This window comes from Belonocnema kinseyi, chromosome 9, assembly GCF_010883055.1.
Source record: "Belonocnema kinseyi isolate 2016_QV_RU_SX_M_011 chromosome 9, B_treatae_v1, whole genome shotgun sequence".
NCBI lineage: Eukaryota > Metazoa > Arthropoda > Insecta > Hymenoptera > Cynipidae > Belonocnema > Belonocnema kinseyi.
Genome location: NC_046665.1, coordinates 46,481,513 through 46,494,451, shown reverse-complemented (window position 1 = coordinate 46,494,451; position 12,939 = coordinate 46,481,513). Strand labels below are relative to the sequence as shown.

Genomic DNA, 12,939 nt, shown 5'->3' with positions numbered 1-12,939 from the left:
GTCGAAAATAATAAACTTTCCAACTTAGCAATTTTGCCCAAATTCCTGATTTACGAGAACAATTTACATAAAGTAACTAAATTTGTAACTCTTCTAACTAAAGGTTTTACCTAATCCTAGCGTACACTTTCTTTGAGTTTAATATATTCTCTATTCACTCGTTAACCCCAAGAATTTTTTTTCCGTGTGCCAATAGTAAGCACTTAAAACTATTCAATTTGAAACGTTTTCAGTTTCACACTATAAAGTTTCGAAAATACAAAATTTAAAACTAATGAAGTACTATCACTTAAAATAATCATCTGTCCAATATTGGATATTTTAATTTGAAATTATTTGTTTTAGAATGCTTTTAAAAAGAAATTATACAACTCTTAGGCTTTCATATTTAAAGTATGCAGGAACTCTAAACTATTTCAACTTGAAATAAAATGATTTAGAATTTTTCAATCTAAAATAGTGAAATTTATCGTCTCAAACTGCATTTCCAGGATGTCTACAAGATGCACTATTTTTAATTTTAGGTCATTTTCTAGATCTCTCGGGATCAACTTTTTATTTTTCTTAGACATTTTAGAAGAGTTCAAAAAAGTTTATTGATTTCAAGCGATTTTCAAACATTTCAGAGATTTCTAAACATTCTGAATGATTTCAATCATTTCAATAATCTCGGATTTGGTACAGAGAATTTTGGAAAAGAAATACAAATCTCATTTTGGGCCGGTATTTTTGCAAATTGTCGTTCCGTGTCAAAAATTATCTGTCCCAAGTCAAACAATAATTTTTTACGAAAATTTCCTCTTTTAAACTCGGAAATAAAGTTCCTTACGGAAAAGCCCTGTTCCAAAGCGAAAATTATAATTAATTATTGGAATTCTCTGTTTGAAAATCAAAATTATAATTCTTTATGTAAATTCCCCATCTCAAAGCCTAAATTATGAAATAAAAAAATAAAATTCAAAATCAAATTTCTTTCAAAAAATTTCCTGTTGCGAATCAGAATTTTATTTATTCAGAACATTTTAAATTATGATTTAGAAAGTTAGTAACACCCTTTTCTAAAATTTGAAAGAGGAAAGTTTTATATTCCGGACAATTTTTATTCGTAAAGAAGGATTTTTAAATTCAAACATATTTTAATTTAGATCAAGGAATTTTCAAATCTTCCAAAAAAAATTATAATTCTTTGCGAAGTCCTCTGTTCCAAAGACAAATTTATAACTCTGTAAGGGAATTAAAAAAAATGCTATTTATTTATTCCTCGTCCAAACTCAGAATTATATTCCTTTTGAAAAGCTTCCTATACCCAGAATTCCAAAATTGCCGCCGAATTTTTTTTTTTTTAAGACTTTTTAGTCGTTATAATTTTGTTGAATAACTGACCTGCGCATGATTTCTCTTAATCTTTCAATAATTTACAAATTTTTTAAATCTCGTGAGATATGACAGCTTAATCTCAAGAAATTCGGTCTCATTCAAAAAAAGGACACCGATTTAATATAACCTTGCTTGAAATGGTCATTTCAGTACATGGCAGATTCGAAGCTGCTTGGGAAAATGACCGATTCACATAGTCTCAAACCGATTCTGTTTTAACTTTCTGAATCTGCAAATGACAGATACGCAATTCACAGAGTCGTATTGTCAATGAATTCTTTTTTCCTGGGAAGTTCAAAATTACGAAATTCCCTGTTAAAAAGTTAAAATTATAATTTTATCACATATTTATTTAAGCTAGCTGTACTTCAATGTGCATAACTCGGGATCTAGGTTTACAGTATTCAGTCTTTTTGTAATTTATATAGAGATTTATGATCTATAAGATAATTAAATGAGAATAAAATTTGAAGAAATAACTGTAAGTTCACAGAATTATTAATTTTCCTGAAAATAGTATTAGTTTATAATATACTTTAATTCTTTTAGCGCCCTGATTACTTTAGTTTCTTTGTATAGTCTGTTTGTGAATATTAAATATAAAATACGTTAGAATATACACAAAACGATATAAAGTTGCTTCCACGACTGAATAGTTTGATTCTAGTTTGAATGAATGGAATACATTTATGTGTTTTTTGAAACAATTTGTATTTCGAAATCAATTTCCAGTAAGGTAAAATTACCATTACCGACAAATAAAATTTAATTTATATGAAAAAAATACCTGCATCAAGAAAACGTTCTCTTAACTTAACGAATATTCATAGTTTCAAACAAAAATTGTTTTAAATCAAATAAAAATGTAGTAAGCTCATTCAACTTGAATCCTATTTTTTGGATGTTTTAACTTCATAGCTTCTTTCGCTGTGATACATTTATGTTGAGGCGCTGATAGCAAACCCGGGTTTAAAAAATCATCGAAGCAATAATAAGTTAAGAAAGTTGCGAGCAAAAACGAGTTAAAAAGGGACGACAACGAGGATTGCATTGTATATTATAATATAACGATAGAATAGATTGTACGATAATATTCTGTGTACGATACAATCCTCATTATTCTTGTTTCTTTTTAACTCGTTTTTGTCCGCAACTTATTAACTTATTTTTACTGTGGCGACTTTTTGAACACGGGTTTTCTATCAGCCCCTTAATATAAAGATTAGTGGAAGGATACACGAATCCATTAATAAATTGCAGTGCAGAAATTACATTTAGCTAAATTAGGTTGGTGTTTCAGACACACGAGCCACGTGGTATCGGTATTTATTTTTGGATGGCTAAACTCCTTATACTTTCTGTACAGTATTCATTTATACTATGGGCCTGTCATACATTACAGAACTTTCAATCTCGAATTTTTTTACAACGCCAGTTTAGTAATGAGTTATTGGACTATTAACTCTGAGACATCAACTTTCTTCAGACTCGTGAGTGTTCCGACTTTTAATATGTTATAGAATTTATTTATAACAATTATTAAATATATTGTTCATTCATTCGTTGTATTAAAAACCTCTTGTGTTGGGCAACTGCAAGTACTGAATGAAAAAGAAAGAACTTTTTACCTGAAATTAAAAGGACAGACTTTTTAAAAAACGAGTTTTTATGTCGACACATGCCCGAATAATGCATTTTTAAATTATTAAAACTTTTTTGTTTAGTGTGTCATGATGGAATATCTTTATACAATGGAAATATATGAAACATTGGCGATTACAACAAGTTTCCTATTATTGACGAACACCGGGAACGTCAAATAGAAAACTTGCCATTTTTTCGTCATATTTATTTAGAAAAAAATTGAAAAAGTAAATAAAAAATCAGACTCGACAGCTTTCTTTTTAAATTTTATCAGCTTTAAAAAAAAACATGCAAATCGGTCCACAGGTTTAGCCGGAATCGTATTTTGAACAAAAAATGTACTTTTTGCCTACTGTGCGGCGTACATCTGGTACACATTAGAAAATAAAAAAATAGAATGCCATTTTTTGTGTAGTGTCAATTCGATTGGTTATCTTCTAATATGTACTCCGCTAGTCTGTAAACATGGAACTGCACTCTAGAGAAGTAAAAAACTGTTGTTTCAATTCGGTAATGTTCTCTGTTTGGTTTTTAAATTTGAGAATTCATAAAATTTATGTTATTACTATAGGAGCTAAAAAATAACGAGGAGTTTTTTGTTGGTATAGTTTTAGCAGTGAACAATAACAATATTGGAAAAATGCTAAAAATTTAGTCATTTTTATTCAAAGTGGTTGAAAATTCAACAATTTGGTTGCAAATTTATTTGCAACTATACGATACTTATTATATAAAACTTTAACTAAAGTGACTAAAGATTTTTCATCGTAAATTAAAAATAAAATACTTTTGCCCTTTTGAAAATTATTTTTAAACTTGAAAAACAACGAACATTTTTTTTACGATAAACGCAATAATGGTATTTTTTCGAGTTAAAGTGAAGAAATTTCAAATTAGATAAGTAGAACAAATTTGGAATGATCTGAATACAGAAAGCATGCTTATTCACATATACAAAAAATTGTAACTTGCACCGTTTTTTAGTTTATAAACCTTCATAGTTGTGCATCGCAAAAAGCTTTAAATGCCAAAAAGTCGCATTAATATGTTTAGACCCGTAGGGAACAAAAAACTTTAAATGATTTTAAAATTTGGTTTGGAAGCTAAACGGGAACTTTTTTTGGTCGCCTTAAATAATTCGACTAATTTCAGAATTTTTATTCTGCTCTAGTTCCAGAGGTCTCATCTACTTTTTCAGGAATACTTCGTTCGAGAAATAAGTCAGGAATCCCGAGAATGCTATTTGTTCTTAAGATTCTCGTTTAAATTCTTTTTACCCGTCCCTCCTACACATCATTTCACACAAGTTAGAGATCATCTGATCTGAGTAGGTTATCTGATCTTGAAATTTATTAAACGAGGAAGCTCTGCTAAGGGAATTTTCATTACAACTCTGCAACTCTCATTTAGTTTATTCTTAATTGAGCGGACGGGTAGCACTCGAGAAATTTGTGGTCCATATTCTGAATAAGCCTTAATGGTAATAAATTTCCAATACATTTATTGTAAAATGACGGCGGTAATTTTTAAGATTGATGGTATAAAAATATGCAAATTCAAACCTATAATACATATTTAAAGGTTGTACATTTGTTTATCCTTATTTCAAATTGTACCGTTAGACATTTATCGGGTTCCACACTCCTCTATACAGTCTACATAATATATCAAGAATTTTCAAGGAAGCTACATCTCTTGAACAATTAGACCTCCGCATCACGTGCGCGTGTATAGTACGAGTGCGAGTACGAGTAGAATAAGGAGTTGTATGTTGTAAGCACGAACATTCAGAGAGAAAAAGACAAACGGGAACAAGAAGAGCATTTCTCTTGCCTCTATGGGGGTCCGAACCCCATTCCCCATGCACAGGATCTTGTCTACGTATATTTCGATTTCAAGATCACTCGTCCTGATAAATAGAATACCACTGCACTTCGTAACGTATGTGCAATGTCCAATTGTGCATGTGCGTGTGGAGCAAGTCACCACGTGCAAAACTGCGCTTTTGTCCTTGTCATTGTGCAAACACGGCGAGGAAGGAGGCAGATAAATTTACGAAAGGGAATGAGATACTCGTCAACGCAACTTACTCAACGGCTTCACTTCCAGGACTTCCAGAGAGCAAGGGGTGCGATATGCGATTCTCGTTGGGGTCAGAAAACCTAAATGTTTCCATGGAAAATTAGGATGTCAGGGAACTTTCCACGCCAAAATAATCATCAGACGAAAGATTGAAATCTAATGATTCGAAAGTCACCGTTATGCGAGAGAAAAAGGTTTATTTATTTTTAAGATTTACCCAAGGCTTCTGGATCGACTCAAAAGATATTTTTAACCCTAGCGGGGTTACGAATAGAAAAACGGATCCACTCTATGTGTAGATGTCTAGATTTTTTTTATTGAATTCAATTCAACTTTTTTTTAATCCTCAGAAATGTTTAAAAATTATTTTTAACGACTTCAAAGATTTTGGAATCCTTTATAATTCTTTGAAACCTTTTTAAATCTCTCGCAATCCCTTGAAATGCTGTAAAATCTTTTAGACTACAGTCAAACTCTTCTATGGTGTCGGTTTTGGGGCTGACGGTGGATGGGAACTAACTCATTACAGCCCGCTCTGCTTTTGTTTGTTCACGTCTGAGTGTTATATTGTTATATTTTTCTATCCTTTATAATCCCTTGCTATCTTTTGAATTCATTTAAAACTATTTAAAATCTCTCGCGATCGTTTGAAATTCTTTAAAATCCTTTGAAATTATTTTTATTTCATATGAAATCCTTTAAAGTCCTTTAAAATTTTCTGCTACACCTCGAAATTCCTTAAAATCTTTTGAAATATCTCGCAATTCCTTGGAATCTTTAAAAAAGACTTTAATTAAAGTCATTAAATTCAATTAATTAACTTAATTTGTTTGAAATATTAAGAAATTTTTTCAAATATGTTTAAAGACTTTAAATATTTTGCAACAAGTTTTAATCCTTTAAAATCTTTTTCAAATTTACATGAAATCACTTGAAGTTACTTGAAATCGGCGAATAAATTGAAAAGAATTTGGATAAAAACTAAGCTTAGTCTAAAAAATTATAAAAACATAATGAGCCTACGAAGGCACAATGTCAAAATTATGTTTGAATCATATTTTATATAAAAAATAACGAAAAGAAACTTAACGAAACTTTCGTTACGTTCCTTTTTGTTTCTTTCTACATAAAACTTTGACGAAACACAAATTTGACAATGTGCTTCCGTAGCTGCATTATTTTTTAATGACTTTTTATACTCAGCATTATTTTCAGGTAAATTATATGAAGTTTACAGAAATAATGGGAAAATATCTGAAAATACCCCTTAATTTCGTTCAAATCCCTGCTCTCAATACCTTGAAATTTTTTCAAAATCCTTAAAATCCTTGAATTTCTGTAATATTTGATAAACGCTGTGAAATTCTTTGAAGACCTTTGCAATAATTGGAAATCCCGCAAAATATTTTGAAATGCCTTCGAATCTCTTTCAGTCTTTCGAAATATCAAAAATACTTGAAGTCAGTCCATATTATAGTCACAATGAATTTTGCTTATTATCAGACAAAATATCAAAATGTAGAGATTCGAAATTCGCGTTAGAGAACAACGGGCTTACTTATTGTCATTTTTTATCAAGACAATTTTCGCCCTTGCGCAGATTAAGAAATTGATTCCTAGCAGAAAAACTTATTATGTCACAATAAAGATTCCCGTAACTGTCATTTACAGCCGTTCAAGGGTTTATTTAATATCAGATTTTTCTGAAATTGTTAGCTTCAGATTATATTAAATAGAATGAAACAAATAAAAAAGATTTAACTTTAAAAAGTGCCTCTCCACTAGGGTAAACAGGGGTAATGCTGACACCCTTCTAATGAACGACACTTTGCAATGAAAATTATTTTATTAAAATTCCAGATATATAAAATAGATACTTGTGCATGCATAAAAATTCTATTATCCATGTAATTTGTATTTCAATCTTTATTCAGTACAAAATTACTGAATTTATATTCATTAAATAGCATTTTTGTTGCCATCTAAAGAAGAACATCTTGAGACCATAAAAATTAGTTATGTAGTTAATTTGAAAGTCCTCTGAAAGTTAGAAGAAAAGGTTTTTTTTTCTTTGGTAGTACTTTCAGAGTTTAGATGATTATGGTTTGAAATGTAATTAAATAAATACATATTAGTTTCAAATTTGAGTAGATTTAATATATTTGAAATATTCTTATCTTTCCTTCAAAACCAGTGAACGGCATACGTATATCTCTCATAGTGAACGACACCCAACAAAAGCAAGTTTTTAGGGAATTATACGCATTTTTTACTGATATCCATGTTGCTATGATTGCTATTTGCTTTTTTCATTCCTAGGACATTGCCTCCTAACAACCTTTAATTTTCAATATCTTTTTAATTGATTTTAGATTTCTGAACCTCAAAAATCAATCACCGACATCCAAGAAAGAATTTGGCAAATTCGTGAACTAATGAAATGAACATCACCACACAATATGGAAGGTATTCCTTCTCGACAAAAGCTTCGCATTTTCTTTTAAAAATTCCCACACTCATATAAAATAATGTCCTTCATTGTCTAAAGCAACTAAATTACATCATACTTCTTACAAATAACTTTATAAATACTTCTAAATTCAAAATCGGTACCGTCGACGTTCATTAAATACATGGTGTCGTTCACTGAATTTGAATAAATTATTTTAAAATAAATATAACAATAGTTTAGCAAAGAATAATTATAGTACTGGGCTCTGTCTGAAAACAAAAAAATCTTCCCTTTCAGATGAATTCATCTTTGTTGCCAAACAATAAGTCGGTAATACTAATGTTTGACCTATTCTCGATATCGAATACTCAATTTTCTTGGAAATCATCCCAAATGCGTTTTACCAGCCCAAAGTGACTTTTTTTACTGTTTAATATTTCCACATACTGAGATAAAGAATTTGAATTTACAACGCATGTTGACGAACATCGTTGGCTAGAGATGGAAGCCTGGGAAACTAGTGTGAGTCCCAAGGGAACGGGCATTTCATACACAAGAAAATATGCCGAATAAAGGAATAAATAAAAATGAATCAAAATTCAAATCTTTACACAGTAAACCCCAGAAATAAATTTTATCTTTCAAAAAATTAAAAACGTTGCATCACGTTTATCTAAAGAAAGATAAAATTTATCTGAAAAAAAGAAAGTTTATCTGACGCAAATATTTTTTTGACATAGGTTATATATGTCAGACGGCTGCGTTTATTTTTCTATCAAAACTGATGTAGACTTCAAAAATTTTAAACAAACACTATTTGGTATAAACTAACCAAAGTGCGGACTGTGTATTCAGTAAGTGTAGGTGAGTGATTTTTGGGTTTAAAATTAGGGAAATAAAGTGAGAATATTTAAAATTGAATACCGCGAGGATTTCTAAATTTATGAAGGACATTTTTTCTGCGAAAATAGACGCAGCCGTCTGACATATAACCTATGACAAAAAATATTTACGTCAGATAAACTTCATCTTTTTTTCAGATAAATTTGATCTTTCGTTAGATAAACGTGATGCAACGTTTTTATCTTTTTGAAAGATAAAATTTATTCCTGGGGTTTACTGTGTAGGGAAAACTAGAGCTGAAAAATAGTGTACAACTACTGGATACGCAACAGTTTTATTTTAAGTAAAAAGAATTTGAAATTAGAGAAGTTAAAAGCATTTTTAAAATTGGACAATAATTTATAAATTGAAATCATGAAAATGTGGAAGATACTGTAAAAGTATAAACAGCAAATATTTTTAATTAAACAATAGTTTGATACAATTTTGCCAACTTAAAGAAATGATTCGAAATTTTTTGAAGTCATTTTTAATTATCTCTTAGAATTCATTTTTCAACATAAAAAATCATATGGAATTTTTCAATGATTCTGTAAAAAATGTTATTCTGTTAAAACCTTTGAAACTCCTTAAAAGGCTTCTAAATGTTGTTTCGAAATCTTCAAAAATCCACATTTTGTTAAAAAAATTCTTTATTCTTTTCAAATTAATTTTTTGGTTTTGTTTGAAAAACACGAACCTTTAACAAAATAGTTGAATCTTCAACAAAAAAATTTTTTTTCGACCAATTGAATTATTAACCAAAAAATTAATTTATTCCAAAAAAGCCGAATTTTCTTTAAAAAATGTACTTGAATTTCTGAACATTCAAATGAACGAAATTTGTTACTGAGGACTTTTTAATCCAAAAAAGTGCTAAATGTTTTTGTTTATTTATATTGGAAATAATTTATTATTGGAAAAGAATTTTAACGGATATTTCAAATTACGGTTGGAATAATATTTATGGGAAAAATAGAAATGTGGAAAAATATTTCGTTCATTTGACCGTTCGGAACTTCAGACACATAAAAAATAGTTAAGTTTTTTAACCCGGAAAAATAAAATTGCATTTTAACATAAATAGTTTAATTTTTCACCAAATAAATGAATTTTTAACGAAATAGTTACAGTTTCAACCGAAGAGATTAATTTGGATCTAAAATTATGAATCTTCATAAAAAAATACGAATTTTTAACCAAGTACTTGTATTTCAAACAAAAAACATGAATTCTCAAGAAAAAATGTAATAGACGATATTCCAACTAAATAAGATTTTAATTTCAAATAAAAAGGAGTTGAATTCATAAAAAAAAGATTTTTTAAAACAAAATACACGAATTTTCAATTGAAAAAGATCCGCTTCTTACCAAAAATAAAATAATTGATTTTTCAGTTCAAGAAATTCAAACAAACAGATCTAATTTTCAACAAAATAGTTCAATTTTACACAAAAGAAAGAACTGTTAACAATGTACAGTTCAATTCAATCAGAAAAGACGAGTTTTTCACAAAATAGTTTAATCCTCAACTACAAAATTAGTTTTCAACCAAACAATTGCATTTTTCCTAATTATTCCCAACATTATTAAAAATCTGTTTAAAAACAATGCCTTACTATCTTCCAAAACTTTCCGTCTTTAATTCGTTCATTATTTCCCAGGATTCGTAAGATTTTTTGTTTTCTTTAAATACATTTCAAAATTCTTAAAATGGATCAAAATTTAATTTTGCAATCTTCAAAAACTTGTATTTTTTACAAATGTTTTGAAATATTTTCAAATCTTTAATTATTCTAAGATAATTTCAAAGTTTTTAAACTTTCTAAATATTTCGAAAAGTATTCCAATTTTTCATATATATATTTTTAATTTTGCATATATTACTAAACCTTTTAAATATCATTTAAAATTATAGTACTTTCCATAAAATTAAAAAAATCTACAGATTTAGAAAAATTGCATTAAAGTCATCCGGGTTCTTTGTGAAAAATGTTGAAAATCTTTTGATTTTTTTTTTAAATATTCCTGTTTCCTGATTTTTTGGGTTAATAAATAACACGCTCATGTTTCAACTCAATTTTTTGTGTGTGTTTAAAAATTAATTTCATAATAATTTTGCTACAATTTGGACGATTTGAAGTTTTTTTAAAGATTCTCAAAATCCAAAAGGATTTAAAAGCAAATTTGAAAAGAAGCTTTTTGCCTGAAAAAATCATAAACTTGTTTTTTATATGTGATTGAGTGATTCAAGTATCAAGAAGTATTACTATCAGACATGCTTTCGGTGCACGTCTATTCGAATCTAATGTCTAAAATCGATTCTCCCCGTCTCCAAAAAGGCAGGCATAATGTAGGTATTGCGACACCTGAATCGCAATTCAAAGTGCCTTCGGGCGTATCAATGCCACATCGAGGGAGATTAATCCAAGATCATTTTCTCGCTATCTTGGGTACCATGGCGAAAAAGAATAATGTTGAAGAAGACTTAGGATAATAAATGAGAGCGATTCACAAACCCGGCAAGAAGGGAAATTCTTCTTCGCCCGTGACGTTATGCAAATTCATGAAAAAAAACGTGAACAGGTCAAGCATTCCCTTAGAGGAATCACCTAAAAGATAAATTTACATTTAAATACCAGGGGGAGATAAGTTGTCTCCAGAGCTAAATATAAACAACGGGTGGGCCTATAAGCCAGTTATTATTGCTCTTTTGAAATAATTTAGCTGCTTTATTAGCTTCAAACCGTAAAAAATGTAGGATATCAATTTTCAAAACGATCAGACCTGAGAGTGTTAAAAACTAAATTGATAGACCCTAAGCTATTGACGTATCGATGAGTAAAACCCGTTTTATTTCCCTAACGACAGATAATGTATTATTATAGAATATTATTGCTATTGCATCGCGGAAAGAATGGTTAGAATGTGTGAATGAGACCCTAGTTAGAAGAGACATAAGAAGTCACACAAACACGAGAGCCTGCATGAAAAAATGCATGGACATAAAAGAAGCTAGAGAAGTATGCCAGGACAGGAAAGTATGTTGGCAAATAGTTAATAAAAAGTTTGTCAGTAGAGTGAATGACGCCTGAAACAAAGACCTCGGCTACTAATGGACCCAAGTGGGGAACCTTACATAACGACTTCGTGAGGTTCTTCGCTTGGGGTGATTGCTAGAGAGATTGATCAGCAACCTGGGTCGGAGCAGTGTTGCGGAACAAACGTGTTATTTACTTAAATAGCACGAGAATTCTGGATCAATCTGAAAAATCTCTATCCCTTCCACACACTACTCCTTTCCCCTACCGAGTGAGTCACGCCTACCCCGAAAGAGAAATGGCTTAATGGTATAATAATAATAATGCAGTATTTAGAAAAAAAACGTTGAAAAAATAAATTAAGTAACACAAAAAACTGATATCGAAGAAAGGAACTAAAGCGACTTTCACGCAAAATTGCAAACTGCCCTTGCGAAAAAATATTTTTGAAAGTTAATATAAGTTTATACTGATTTTTCTATAATGAATTTCTCATATTTTAGCGCGAGCACACTCAACTTCCGATATAAGACTAGTTTCGGGCATGGCTTGGCCTTGATCCTAAATCGGGGAATAAATTAGCGCTTCCACTCTTTCAGTCCGCGGCTCCTCTCATCACGGAACTGCGGAGGCAGTCATTTCTAGGAATATTTTTAACCTCTAAATCTCGTGAATTTGTATTAAATTTCTTGAAATCTTTTAGAAGCCCTACAAATTCTTCGAAATCTCCAGACATTTTTTAAAGTTCCTGAAAATCTATTAAAATCTTTGAAAATCGTAAAAATCCTTTAAAATAAGTAGAAATCGTTTAAAATCCCTTCAATATAAATTCAAATAAACTTATTCATTAAAGTTCTCTAGAAAAAATCGTTCAAATTCCTCGAAATCTTTGAAATCTTATGATTAATTTAATACTTTATACCTCATTCTAAATTTTCTTTAAATATCATAAATCCCTTAAAATGTTTGAAATTGCTAAGAATTCCTTGAATTTTTTAAAATTTAATTTATTTTCCAAAGTTCTCTCCAGAAATCCCATAAAATTGAGCTTAAATTCGAGCTTACAATCTTTGCAAATCATCAAAAATTCTTTGAAAAATTTGAATTTTCCGAAATGTCATTAAAATCTGTTAAAATTGTTTAAAATCTTTCAAGATCCCGTAAATATTTTGAAATAATTGGTGCCATGTACAATAGTTTAGATCTTATAGAATTCTTTGGTATCCCTTGAAATCTTTGGAAAATCTACAAAATTCTATGAAATTCTATGCAAGTTTTTGAATAACTTGAGATTTTTTAGGATCTTTTGAAATAACTTTTAGAATATTTTAAATCCTTTGCAATATTGTAAGTTCCTTGATACCAGGTGTATACATATGAAACCGGTATTGCCATTTAGCGGCCAGTAGGCACACTTGTAGGCACTGTCGGAACTTACCATTTGTGCTTATTGGCGTATTG

At 29.7% G+C, this 12,939-nt stretch overlaps 1 protein-coding gene across 1 annotated transcript in view; it reads right to left on the bottom strand.

The window, feature by feature from the left end:
* LOC117179317 (rap1 GTPase-activating protein 1-like) overlaps positions 1–12,939 on the bottom strand; it is a 367,846-nt gene that overhangs the window by 273,639 nt on the left and 81,268 nt on the right. The gene's annotated exons all lie outside the window — the stretch shown is intronic.